The sequence below is a fragment of the Trichechus manatus genome, unplaced genomic scaffold (assembly GCF_000243295.1).
Source record: "Trichechus manatus latirostris isolate Lorelei unplaced genomic scaffold, TriManLat1.0 scaffold00031, whole genome shotgun sequence".
NCBI classification, from domain to species: domain Eukaryota; kingdom Metazoa; phylum Chordata; class Mammalia; order Sirenia; family Trichechidae; genus Trichechus; species Trichechus manatus.
Window position 1 is genome coordinate 22,431,340 of NW_004443967.1, and position 12,308 is coordinate 22,443,647.

A 12,308-nucleotide genomic window follows, 5' to 3' on the forward strand; every position below is an offset into this window, starting at 1 on the left:
ATGTTTGTTGATTTATGAGTGCATGCCCTTCTTCTAGGAACTTTGATGCTGGACTAAAGGCTAAATGTGATTTTGTAGGAGTCTTAGAATAGGGCCACAAGTTTGTGTGAAGTTTTGCAACCATGGAGGCCAGCTTTTGTCTCCAGCTAAGAAGTCAGGGTTGTATCTATTCACCATACTTATTCAATCTGTATGCTGAGCAAATAATCTGAGAAACTGGACTATATGAAGAAGAATGAGCATCAAGATTGGAGGAAGACTCATTGACAACCTGCATTATGCAGATGACACAACCTTGCCTGCTGAAAGTGAAGAGGACTTTAAGCACTTTCTGATGAAGATCAAAGACCACAGCCTTCAGTACGGATTACATCTCAACATAAAGACAACAAAAATCCTCACAACTGGACCAATAAGCAACATCATGATAAACAGAGAAAATATTGAAGTTGTCAAAGATTTCATTTTACTTGTATCCATAATCAATGCCCATGAACGCAGCAGTCAAAAAATCAAAAGATGTACTGCACTGGGCAAATCTGCTGCAAAAGACCTCTTTAAAATGTTCAAAAGCAAAGATGTCACTTTGAGGACTAAAGTGCGCCTTACTGAAGCCATGGTATTTTCAATTATCTCATATGCATGGGAAAACTGGACAATGAATAAGGAAGACCAAAGTAGAATTGATGCTTTTGAGTTGTGGTGTTGGCAAAGAATACTGAATATACTTTGGACTGCCAGAAGAACAAACAAATCTGTCTTGGAAGAAGTAGAGCCAGAATGCCCCTTAGAAGCGAAGATGGCAAGACTTCATCTCACCTACTTTGGACATGTTAACAGGAGCGACCAGTCCCCTGAGAAGGACATTATGCTTGATAAAGAAAAGGGTCATCGAAAAAGAGGAAAACCCTCAATGAGATGAATTGACACAGTGGCTGCAACAATGGGCTCAAACATAGCAATGATTGTGAGGATGGCACAGAACCAGGCAGTGTTTCGTTCTGTTGTACATAGGGTAGCTATGAGTCAGAACTGACTCGACAGCACCTAACAACAACAAGTCAAAGAAGCAGAGTGGCACAAGTGCCCACAACCTGGACTGCACAGCCAGGCCCTTTGAACCTTGCCCTGTAAGAGAAGCCTCATCCCCCAGAGGCTGAGGAGGACAGGGGAGGAGCCAAAATGCAAAAGCAAGATCTGCAGAAGCTCACACCTCTCTAAGAAGATGGACTCCAGTGTGTCTACAGAGCTCCATGCAGATGACCAGCTGACTGAGGGTGGAAGGCATTTTGTGTGCTTCTATCAGAAACAAAGGACTGTATCTGCCCTCACAGAACAGATGGATCAGTTTGTGGTTAGTTTATTGGCTCAGTGCAATGACCAGCTCACTGTAGGACACAGATCCTTCAGCCGTTCCTGATGACATCCCTGGATGTCACTGATAGAGCACCAGGGAACACCACAGGTGCCCAGAATGGTACCAGTTCCTACATGGTGGTCATTAGGTTCATCCCTGGGACTCTGGGTAGCACCTCTGGAAGGTCTAGATTGATGCGGTGGTTCTGCCTAATTAGGTGCACAGGTTCTTGGCTAATTGGCCCCACAGAGCTCCCAGCTGAGATTGCTGTGAGCTTGTAGTCCCAGGGCTAGTTCAGGTAATATAGGGCCACTCTAGCCCTCATCACAAACCTCCCACTGTCCCGACTCATACCAGCCTACACTCACCTGACTTTTTTTTTTTTTTTATCAATTCTAATTTTCTCACATTAGCCAATGATCCTCTGAAGTTTTTTCTTTGGAAGTTTCTTGACAGGACACCAGGAATTCCAGGAAGATACTTTTCAGCCTTTTGTAAGCACCTGCTATATTTCAATGTTTATTCTATGTGTCCTATGTGTTTTTAATAACAATGTTTTCACAGTGGATAATTGCATTTTGCTTTGTGATTAAGAGCCATGAGCTCATTCTAGCTACCATTTAAAAAAAAATTGGGTGATAAATTTTGAGGATGAAAGTTCTCTAATTATCAAGAAAAAGGAAATGAGCAACCTGGACAAAATCTAGTAAAATGTCTCTGTCTCTCTATTTCACTCCCTCTCTCTCTGTGTCTGTCTGTCTGTATTTCTTTCTCTCTGTCTCTCTGTCTTTATCTTTCTATATTATTGTTTCTCTCTCTGTCTCTCTCCCTCTGTCTCCATTTCTCTCCGTCTCTCTCTGTCTCTCTCACTGTCTCTATATTTAACAGATGCCTTGTTGAAACCTATCCCCATTTTCCATGCCTGTGAGTCCATCCCCCAGGGAATGTGCTCTGTCATTCTTGGGCCACTGTCCACAGGGAGATGTCCTTGTAATATTCAGTGAAGGTCATATACATCCAGACATTGTCCCTGAAGCAGATGGGACAGTGAGTCCAGACCTGCACTATGAACATAAATGAAAATATTCCTTTTTCATCAATTGGGTGTAGGGTCACTATGAGTTGGAATTGATTCAACAGCAATGGTTTCTTTTTTGTTTTTTTGGCCACGATCTAACTGGTAAAATACCTTAAAGGTGGATAATTTAAAATGAGGACCAGCACCCCACATTAAGCCCATAATTTATACAAAAGCCAGGGAATTTGTGCTTGTATAATCTCTGGGAGGTACATGCATTAGCCTAGTTTACACTGTTCAGGTTTTCCCTGGGGGATCTGTTTGACTCAGGGCAGTGTTTTGGCTGTGAGCTGTGTTTGACATTTCGGGGCTGCTGCCAGAGAGTGGGACTGCACAGGATGACAGGAGGAGCAGGTTATGGGGTCAGATGGGGTGTGATCTCACCTCCTCCTCAGACAGGATTGGCCCCTCTGGCTCCACTGACCTGCCTGCTTATGATGGTGACGCCGCCGAGAGGCTGTGTGTGAGGATGCTCTAGGCCTGCTATCGTGCTGGCCTGGACCCCTATTATCTGGGCAGGAGACAAGTGAATTGTGGAAACTGCTTCTGATTTTGTTAGTTTTTCCTCTTCTTTGTGTGGTCCCAGCCATGTCTGAGCGTGTAAGTGGGCAGTAGTGACCTCTACAACATTGATGAGGAGACAGGGCTCAGGGACTGAGGGCTCTGGGCCACTGTCACCTTGTGCTCCCCGTGGCTGCACAAGGATGGTCCATATTGGCCAGGATCCACATTTGGCCTCCCCCATGTCCAGGACTTTAGTGAGCAGCAATCTTAGCTCATAAGCCTAGAAAAGGGAGTGGGCTTCCCCCCAGAGTGGGTGGCCTTAAAAAACAGAAATTTATTGTCTCATAGTTCTGGAGGCTGGGAATCCCAGTTTAGGATGTGGACAGGGCCATGCTCTGTCCGTTTGCTCTAGAGGTGGATCCTTCCTTGTCTCTCCCAGCCTCTGTAGTCCCAGGCGTTTCTTTGTGCACCTTTGCTGCTTGTAGGTGGATCCTCACATGCTGTCCTCCTGTGTGACTCTGTTTTCGTGTCAGTTCTCTCCTTTTATAAAACATCACTCAGAAGGAATTAAGATTATGACCTGCCTTACTCAGGTACGATTTGGTTAATTTAACTCATCATTTGCACAGAAAAACCCTATTTCTCAAACAAGGTCTTGTTCACTGGTACAGGGTTGAGGATTTCAACTTATCTTTTGGGGGGACACAATTCAATCCATAGGAATTACCAAAACAGTATTTGAGGTTCTGTTTTTAAGTGGGTTGCACACTGTGAAATATCAACTGTGCAGAGCAGTTTAGGCTGTGGGCATATCTTTTCTCTGCAGCTCATGTCAGAAGGGCTGAGTGGCTCGAGGTGTCTGAAGGAGCCAGCACTGTCACCACTCATGGCTGGGCAGAACCACACACTGGTCACCGAGTTTTTCATCCAGGGGTTCTCAGAAGTGCCTCAGCTGCAGATGCTGCTCTTTTCTGTCTTCCTCACCCTGTATGTGGTGGCCCTCTCTGGGAATCTTCTCACTGTAGTCACCATCAGCACCAGCCCCACCCTGCACACACCCATGTACTTCTTCCTGGTCAACCTGGCCACAGTGGATCTCCTCTGCTTCTCCACCATTCTTCCCAAAGTGCTGGAGAGCCTGGTGGTCCGGGGGGATACCATCTCTTACAGGAAATGCCTTGCCCAGCTCTTCTTCTTCACCTGGGCCCTGGGGGCTGAGCTTCTGCTTTTCTCTGCCAGGGCCTATGACTGCTATGTGGCCATCTGCCGGCCGCTGCACTACGAAGTGCTGATGGGGCCAAAGGCATGTGTGATGCTGGCTGCGGCTTTGTGGGTGGTCAGCCTGGTCAACACCAGCGTGCACACGGGCCTCATGGTGCATCTGCCCTTCTGCCACTCCAACGTGGTTGACCACTCCTGAAGCTCGCTTGTGCCCCTACCCACCTCAACGAGGCCATGGCCTTCACTGCAGATGTGTTCCTGGCAGTGGGGAACTTCTCTGTGACCCTGGCTTCCTATGGCTGCATCGTAGCCAGCATCCTGCACATCCACTCAACCTCGGGCAAGTGCCGTGACTTCTCCACCTGCTTCTCCCATCTCCTGGTGGTCTCTACGTAATATTCCATAGTCATCTACACCTACATCTGTCCCACATCCAGCTACTCACTGGGCAGGGACAAGGTGGTGTCCATAATCTATACCTCTGTGGTGCCCACGCTGAACCCACTCATCTACATGCTGAGGAACACAGACGTTAAGGCAGCCCTCAGGCGGCTGCTCTCCCCTCACAGCTGACAGCTGGTCCCTGTCCGTCCATCCAGGTGTGGGGGCGTGGAAGGCACGAAGTACTGCTGTGATTCTGCTTTCAAGGTGCACACCGACACAGCACCAGGTGGTGAAGAGGACCCAGGACCGGCTCTGACACAGCCATATGCTCAGACCCTGAGGAGCCACTTTCTGCCCTAGACCCTCGGTCTCCTGAGGAAGACGACTCTGCTTTGTGAATTGTGAAGCCCTAACTACATTGAAGGAGCCACCAGCAGCTGCCCCCTCTGTCCCCCCAACAGGGACATGACCTCCTCCAAGCCCTGCTTCTTCAAGAAGCCCACATCCCAGTCCTCTCTCAAGACACAGGCCCGGGGCTGCAGGTTGGGTAGCTCTTCCTACTCACACCCAAGCGGGCCCTCACCATAGTCCTGGTGGGCAGCCATGTCTGCCCAACCCTCCTCTCCCAGGCCCTGCACTGGTGTATGGGGACTGGAGGGAGGCCAGTGGTTTTAAGAGGATGGGTTCTTCCTCTGAGCAAATTCTCTGAGAGTTGTATTTATTCATTTACTTTTAAAGACTTTTTAAGGTAGTATTTTGACAAGGTTGTTGTCAAGCCTATGATGTAAAGGTGCCCAGGCAGTAGGGTGAAAAGTCTTCAGGGATTACTTCTCTTGTCCTCTCCCTCCTCCACCAGCCCACAATCAGGTTGCCCCCTTCCCTGTCAATCCTGGGCTGGGAGGATTTGGACACCCAGGAGGTTCTTTGACCCCTTACCTTCAGTTTCCCTGAGAGTTAACTGTGTAAGACAGGGGCAGGCTGTGGTGGGTGTGTACATCTGGGAGGAAGCTGACAAAATGGGGGGCTTTTGATGGAATGGGGCCCTCTATCCACCGAGGTAGCTGACCCAGAGACAGCCTCTGCCTGTCTCAGACCCTCCCTCCTTTTCAGGCGTGGCAGCAGCACCCTCCTTGGATCCCCTCAGCACCCTGGACTTTCCTTGAGGGCTATCCTCATCGCACTGCACTGAGGTGACATGTAACTATCTGTTCCCCCCCCCCCACTATAAGCCCTTGAGGACCAGGGAAGTATCTAGTCCACTTTCTAATCCCTAGGTCAGGCACATGGCAGGCACCTGGTCAGTATCAGCTGAAGACTGAATGAATGGATGATGCAGTGGTAATTCACACCAATGAGCTCTTAAGAGCTGGTTTTTGGAAGACCAGCAAGGTGTTTTGTGACATGGCTAGCCTGGGGATGGTGACATTTCTCTTCATTTTATTTCATTCTTCCCTAATCAGAAGAAAAATGAAGAACATTGTCACCATCCCCAGAGGCATTGAGAAGTGGCTGTGCAGAACTGAAATGCAATCTTGGAGCCTGAGTTTTGCACGGAGGGACGCAGGAGGCTGGCTGGTGAACAGAGCCTTGTTGAGGTGCACCAGGGCCTGGACCTCCAGATTTTTGGCTTTACCTGTCCCTCTGCTCCAACCCCAGGGGAGGAGGCTACAGAGAGTTTTCAGAGATGAAACCTGAACCTAGAATTCTGTGTGAAGAGCTGCCTTTATCTAACCCCGAAGAGCAGGAGGCCGTCTGCACTGAGGAGCATCCAGAGCAACCATGGAGGACCCCTGGCTAGTCCCCAAGGTGACTCCACTTCTAGCTCACTCACTCCTGGAGGAGGGCAGCTGCCTGGGTCTCTGTTACTCTCTGTGCTGTAGGAATTGCCTTAAGACAAACCATGGGGTTTCTTTTCATTACAAAGCAAGTATCTATTTTATTGTAATAAAATTAGAAAATAAATATGTAGAAAAAAGAGAAAAAAAAACCCTTGTAATTTGATCCAGACATAATCATTATTAATATTCTGGTGCATTTCAGTCTTTTCTGTTTACATATATGTTTGCACACATACTCATACTTCAGTAAATGTGGAATTGCATTGTACATAGTATTTTATAACCTACTTCTTTCAGTTTAAAGAATATTGTGTGAATCTTTACATGTCATTACAGATTTCTACAATTCATTTCACAATGGAAGCATTGTATTTCACTACTGGTGTGGGTATGAAGTTTTCATCTCAAACTCATCATCTCATCTCCAGACTCTACACCATTTCCCACCATCTCTGTCTCTGCCAGTTGGCTCACCATTACCTTAGACTCTCACCCTAGAAACTTTGAACTCTTCCCTCCCCTCATGCCGTGATATTCACTCTTAGCAAGCTCTATTGTTCTCTTCTTCTTTTAGAAGAAAATACACTTGTATTGAAGGATTTTTAGGAAAAGAGAGATTAAAATGAAAAGATGACAATGGACAATTTCTAGTGCCGTATCTGTAGATTTTATCAGATTAGCTCTCTGAGATAGCAATTATACACTTCAGAAAAAAAAAATATTTTTTTAAATCACAAAGATTTCAAACATTGGAGAGTATCCAAAACCAGGCAGAAACTGGAGAAGGTTTAAACTTTGAAAGAAGGGAGTCACATTATACAAATTTTCCTCTGAGGAAACTCCACAATCAGCAGTGGAGAGGGCAGCTAGAACTCACCAAAAATCCAGTCTTCTTGGTTTGAGGTGTCGGAAGACAGAGATTACGGCTGCCAGTGCAGGTAGAAATTGAGGGTGGGCATCTCAGGAGAAAAGGGAACTACCAAACCCACTGCTGTCGAGTCAATTCCGGCTCATAGTGACACTATAGAACAGAGTAGAACTGCCCATAGGGTTTCCAAGGGGCAACTGGTGGATTCGAATTGCTGACCTTTTGGTTAGCAGCCAAGCCCTTAACTACTGTGCCACCAGGGCTTCAAAAGGGAACCAGAGAGGTGGAAAACCCCATGCAAATCATTGGCTGGTGTCTGAGCTGTGCACGAAAGGCGGACACTCAAAAGATACAAGGGAAGAGCAACATCTAGAAGGCTGGAAGAGATGAGCAGAGCTTTCAATTATTGCCAACTTTGGGAGAGACTGAGTTTGAAGGTTGAGTCCCACCAAGTTAAAGAGACTTGATAAACACCTCAGAATTTCCATTAAAATCCAAGAAGATACACATATTAGGAATAAAGACTATACCATAGAACTACCGAAAGGTTGGTCGTTCAAACCCACCAGCCGCTGCACAGGAGAAAGATGTGGCAGTCTGCTTCTGTAAAGATTTACAGCCTTGTAAACTCTACGAGGCCTGTAGGGTCTACTCTGCCCTGTAGGGTAGCTATGAGTCAGAATCACCTCCATGGCAATGGGTTTGGGTTTTTTTGTTTGTTTTAAAGGCAAAACAAAAACAGACCACCCTAATAATGTGTAAAACCAAGCCTCTATAAAATCTGCCAATAATTTAACAACTTGCTATAACACAGATTCACCAGACTTCAGAGTACAGTAACAGAATCTAGAGCCTTTATGAGGTATCATTCACAAGGTCTAGTAACAAAAAATTATGAGACATACTTAAAAAACCAAAACCAAACCAAAACAAACAATAAAAAAAGAAAGAAAGAAAGAAAATATGACCTATATACAAAGAACAGAACACAATCAATAGAACAGACACTGAAATGGCCTTGTTGCTGTTAGATGCTGTAGAATCAGTTCTGACTCATAGCGACCCTATGTATAACAGAACGAAACACTGCCCAGCCCTGCACCATCTTCATGATCATTGTTATGCCTCAGCCCATTGTTGCAGCCACCACGGTGTCAATCCTTCTCATTGAGGGTCTTCTTCTTTCTTGCTGACCCTCTACTTTACCAAGCATGAAGTCCTTCTCCAGGGACTGATCCCTCCTGATAACATGTCCGAAGTATGTGAGACATAGTCTCGCCATCCTTGTTTCTAAGGAGCATTTTGGTTGTACTTCTTCCAAGACAGATTTGTTCATTTTTTAGCAGTCCATGGTATATTCAATATTCTTCGCCAACACCACAATTCAAAGGTGTCAATTCTTCTTTGGTCTTCCTTATTCATTGTCCAGCTTTTGCATGCATATGAGGTGATTGAAACACCATGACTTGGGTCAGGGCCACCTTAGTCTTCAAGGTGACATCTTTGCTTTTCAACACTTTAAAGAGGTCTTTGGAGCAGATTTATCCAATTCAATGCATCATTTGATTTCTTGCCTGATGCTTCCATGGGTGTTGATTGCGGATCCAAGTAAAATGATGTTCTTGACAATTTCAGATTCCTTCATATTATAAGATGTTTCATGGATTCATCATTGTTCTTTATACTTGTGTAGTACTCCATTGTGTGAATATACCATAATTTGTTCATCCATTCATCCGTTGATGGGCACCTAGGTTGTTTCCATCTTTTTGCTATCACGAACAGTGCTGCAATGAACATGGGTGTGCATATATCTATTTGTATGATGACTCTTATTTCTCTAGGATATATTCCAAGGAGTGGGATTGCTGGATCTCATGGTACTTCTATTTCTAGCTTTTTAAGGAAGTGCCAAATCGATTTCCAAAGTGGTTGTACCATTTTACTTTCCCACCAACAGTGTAGAAGTGTTCCAGTCTTTCCACAACATCTCCAACATTTATTATTTTGTGTTTTTTGGATTAATGCTAGCCTTGTTGGAGTGAGATGGTATCTCATTGTAGTTTTGATCTGCATTTCTGTAATGGCCAATGATCATGAGCATTACTTCATGTGTCTGTTAGCCGCCTGAATGTCTTCTTTGATGAAGTGCCTGTTCATATCCTTAGCCTATTTTTTAATTGGATTATTTGTTTTTTTGTTGTTGAGGTTTTGCAGTATCTTTTAGATTTTAGAGATTAGACGCTGATCGGATTTGTCATAGCCAATTTTTTTTCCCCAGTCTGTCGGTTGTCTTTTTACTCTTTTAGTGAAGTCTTTTGATGAGCATAAGTGTTTGATTTTTAGGAGCTTCTAGTTATCTAGTAGTCTCTCTTCTGGTGTTTGTGCATTGTTACTTATGGTTTGTATTCTGTTTATGCCATGTATTACGACTCCTAGCATTGTCCCTATTTTTCTCCCATGATCTTTGTCATTTTCGATTATATATTTACGTCTTTGATCCATTTTGAGTGAGTTTTTGTGCATGGTGTGAGGTATGGGTCTTGTTTCATTTTTTTTGCAGATGGATATCCAGTTTTGCAGGAACTTTTGTTAAAGAGACTGTCTTTTCCCCGATTAACGGACTTTGGGCTTTTGTCAAATATTCGCTGCTTGTAGGTGGATGAATTTATGTCTGGATTCTCAATTCTGTTCCATTGGTCTATGTATCTGTTGTTGTACCAGTACCAGGCTGTTTTGACTACGGTGGCGGTATAATAGGTTCTAAAATCAGATAGTGTGAGTCCTCCCACTTTGTTCTTCCTCTTGAGTAATGCTTTACTTATCCCGGGCCTCTTCCCTTTCCATATGAAGTTGGTGATTTGTTTCTCCATCTAATTAAAAAATGCTGTTGGAATTTGGATCCAGATTGCATTGTATTTGTAGATTGCTTTGGGTAGAATTGACATTTCCACAATGTTGAGTCTTCCTATCCATGAGCAAGGTATGTTTTTCTGCTTATGTAAGTCTTTTTTGGTTTCTTGCAGTAGTGTCTTGTAGTTTGCATTGTATAAGTCTTTTATGTTTCTGGTTAGATTTATTCCTAAGTATTTTAACTTCTTGGGGGCTATTGTAAATGGTACTGATTTGGTGATTTCCTCTTGGAAGTTCTCTTTGTTGGTGTAGAGGAATACAACTGATTTTTGTATTTTTATCTTGTATCCTGATACTTTGCTGAAATCTTCTATTAGTTCCAGTAGTTTTCTTGTGGATTTTTTTGAATTTTCTGTGTGTAAGATCATATCATCTGCAGATATGTACTTTTACTTCTTCCTTACCAATTAGGGTGGACTTTATTTCTTTTTCTAGCCTAACTCTTCTGGCTAGGACCTCCAGCACAATGTTGAAAAAGAGTGGTGATAAAGGGCATCATTGTCTGGTTCCCATTCTCAAGGGAAATGCTTTCAGACTTTCCCCATTTAGGATGATGATGGCTGTTGGCTTTGTATAAATGTCCTTAATTATGTTGAGGAATTTCCCTTCTACTCCTATTTTGCTGAGAGTTTTTTTTTATCATGAATAAGCGTTGGACTTTGTTTGAGTTGTGTAGTTAATGTTTTGATTTTGTTCCTTTCTTCTTTTTTGATGTTTACAGCTATTGCTATAAATTGTCCTCTGAGGACTGCCTTTGCTGTGTCCCGAAGGTTTTAGTGTGATGTGTTTTCATTCTTATTTGATTCTAGGAAATTTTTGGTTCAATCTCTGATTTCTTCTATTACCCAGTGGTTTTTAAGCTGGGTGTTATTCAGTTTCCATGTAATTGATTTTTTTTCTTTGCTCTTCCTGTTGTTAATTTCTACCTTGATGGCACTGAGGTCAGAGAAGAAGCTTTGTATTATCTCAATGTTTTGGATTTTGTTGAGGGTTGCTCTGTGGCCTAAGATGTGGTCTATTCTAGAGAACATTCCATGTGAGTTGGATAAGAATGTGTACTTTGCAGTTGTTGCATGGAGTGTTCTATCTACCTCTATGAGGTCAAGTTGGCTGATTGTGCCCTTTAGGTCTTCTGTATCTTTGTTGAGTTTCTTTCTAGATGTTCTGTCCTTTACTGAGAGTGGTGTGTTGAAGTCTCCTACTATGTTTGTGGAACTATCATCAGTTTCTCTTTTCAGGGCTGCTAGAGTTTGTTTTATGTATTTTGGAGCCCTGTCACTGGGTGTGCAGATGTTTATTATGGTTATGTCTTCATAATGGATCATCCCTTTAATCACTAATCACTATATAGTGTCCTTCTTTGTATTTTATGGTGGATTTTGTTTTAAAGTCTATTTTATCTGAGATTAGTATTGCCAATCCTGCTCTTTTTTGGTAGCTGTTTGCTTGATATATTTTTCTTCCATGCTTTGATTTTTAATAAATTTGCGTCTTTGTTTCTAAGATGTGTTTCTTGTAGACAGCATATTGATGTATCCTGTTTTTCTTTTAAATCCATTCTGTCACTCTCTGTCTCTTTATGGGCGTACTTAGGCCATTTACATTCAGTGTAATTATTGATAGGTGTGAGTTTATTGCTGTCATTTTGTAGTGCTTTTTTTTTGTATTGCTGACATTTTCTTTGTTTCTCTTACTCTCCTGTGCTGAATTCCTTTTGTTTGTGGATTTTTTTCAATTTCTTTTGTTTTTTTAGGTTTTGTTTTTACTGAGACTTTATGTTTTTCTTCTTTATTTTGATGAGTAGGTTTGTTAACTTTCTTTGTGGTTACCTTGACATTTACCATTATCTTGCTAGGTTTGAACCAGTCTATTATTATTTGGTATCACCTTGTCTTCCTCTCCATTAGAAGATTCTATACCTACACTGTTTATTTCCTCTTTTATTGTTCTGATACTGTTGTCATTTACAGATTAACCTCTCTGGTTCCCTGTTGTAATTCTTTTGGTTTTGGATAGTCCTTGAGAGTTCATTTCCTAGGTTGGTAACTGGCTGGTATGATCCTGCATTCTAGATTCAGCCGGTAGTCTGATGTTGTTTGTTCTCAGATCGAAGGACCCCATTTAGTAATTCTTGTAAGTTTGGTT

General features: G+C 43.2%; 1 pseudogene; it reads left to right on the forward strand.

Annotated features, from left to right (window-relative positions):
- The first annotated feature begins 3,825 nt into the window (after positions 1-3,825).
- Positions 3,826-4,733, forward strand: LOC101342325 (olfactory receptor 13A1-like; annotated as a pseudogene).
- Positions 4,734-12,308: the final 7,575 nt, after the last annotated feature.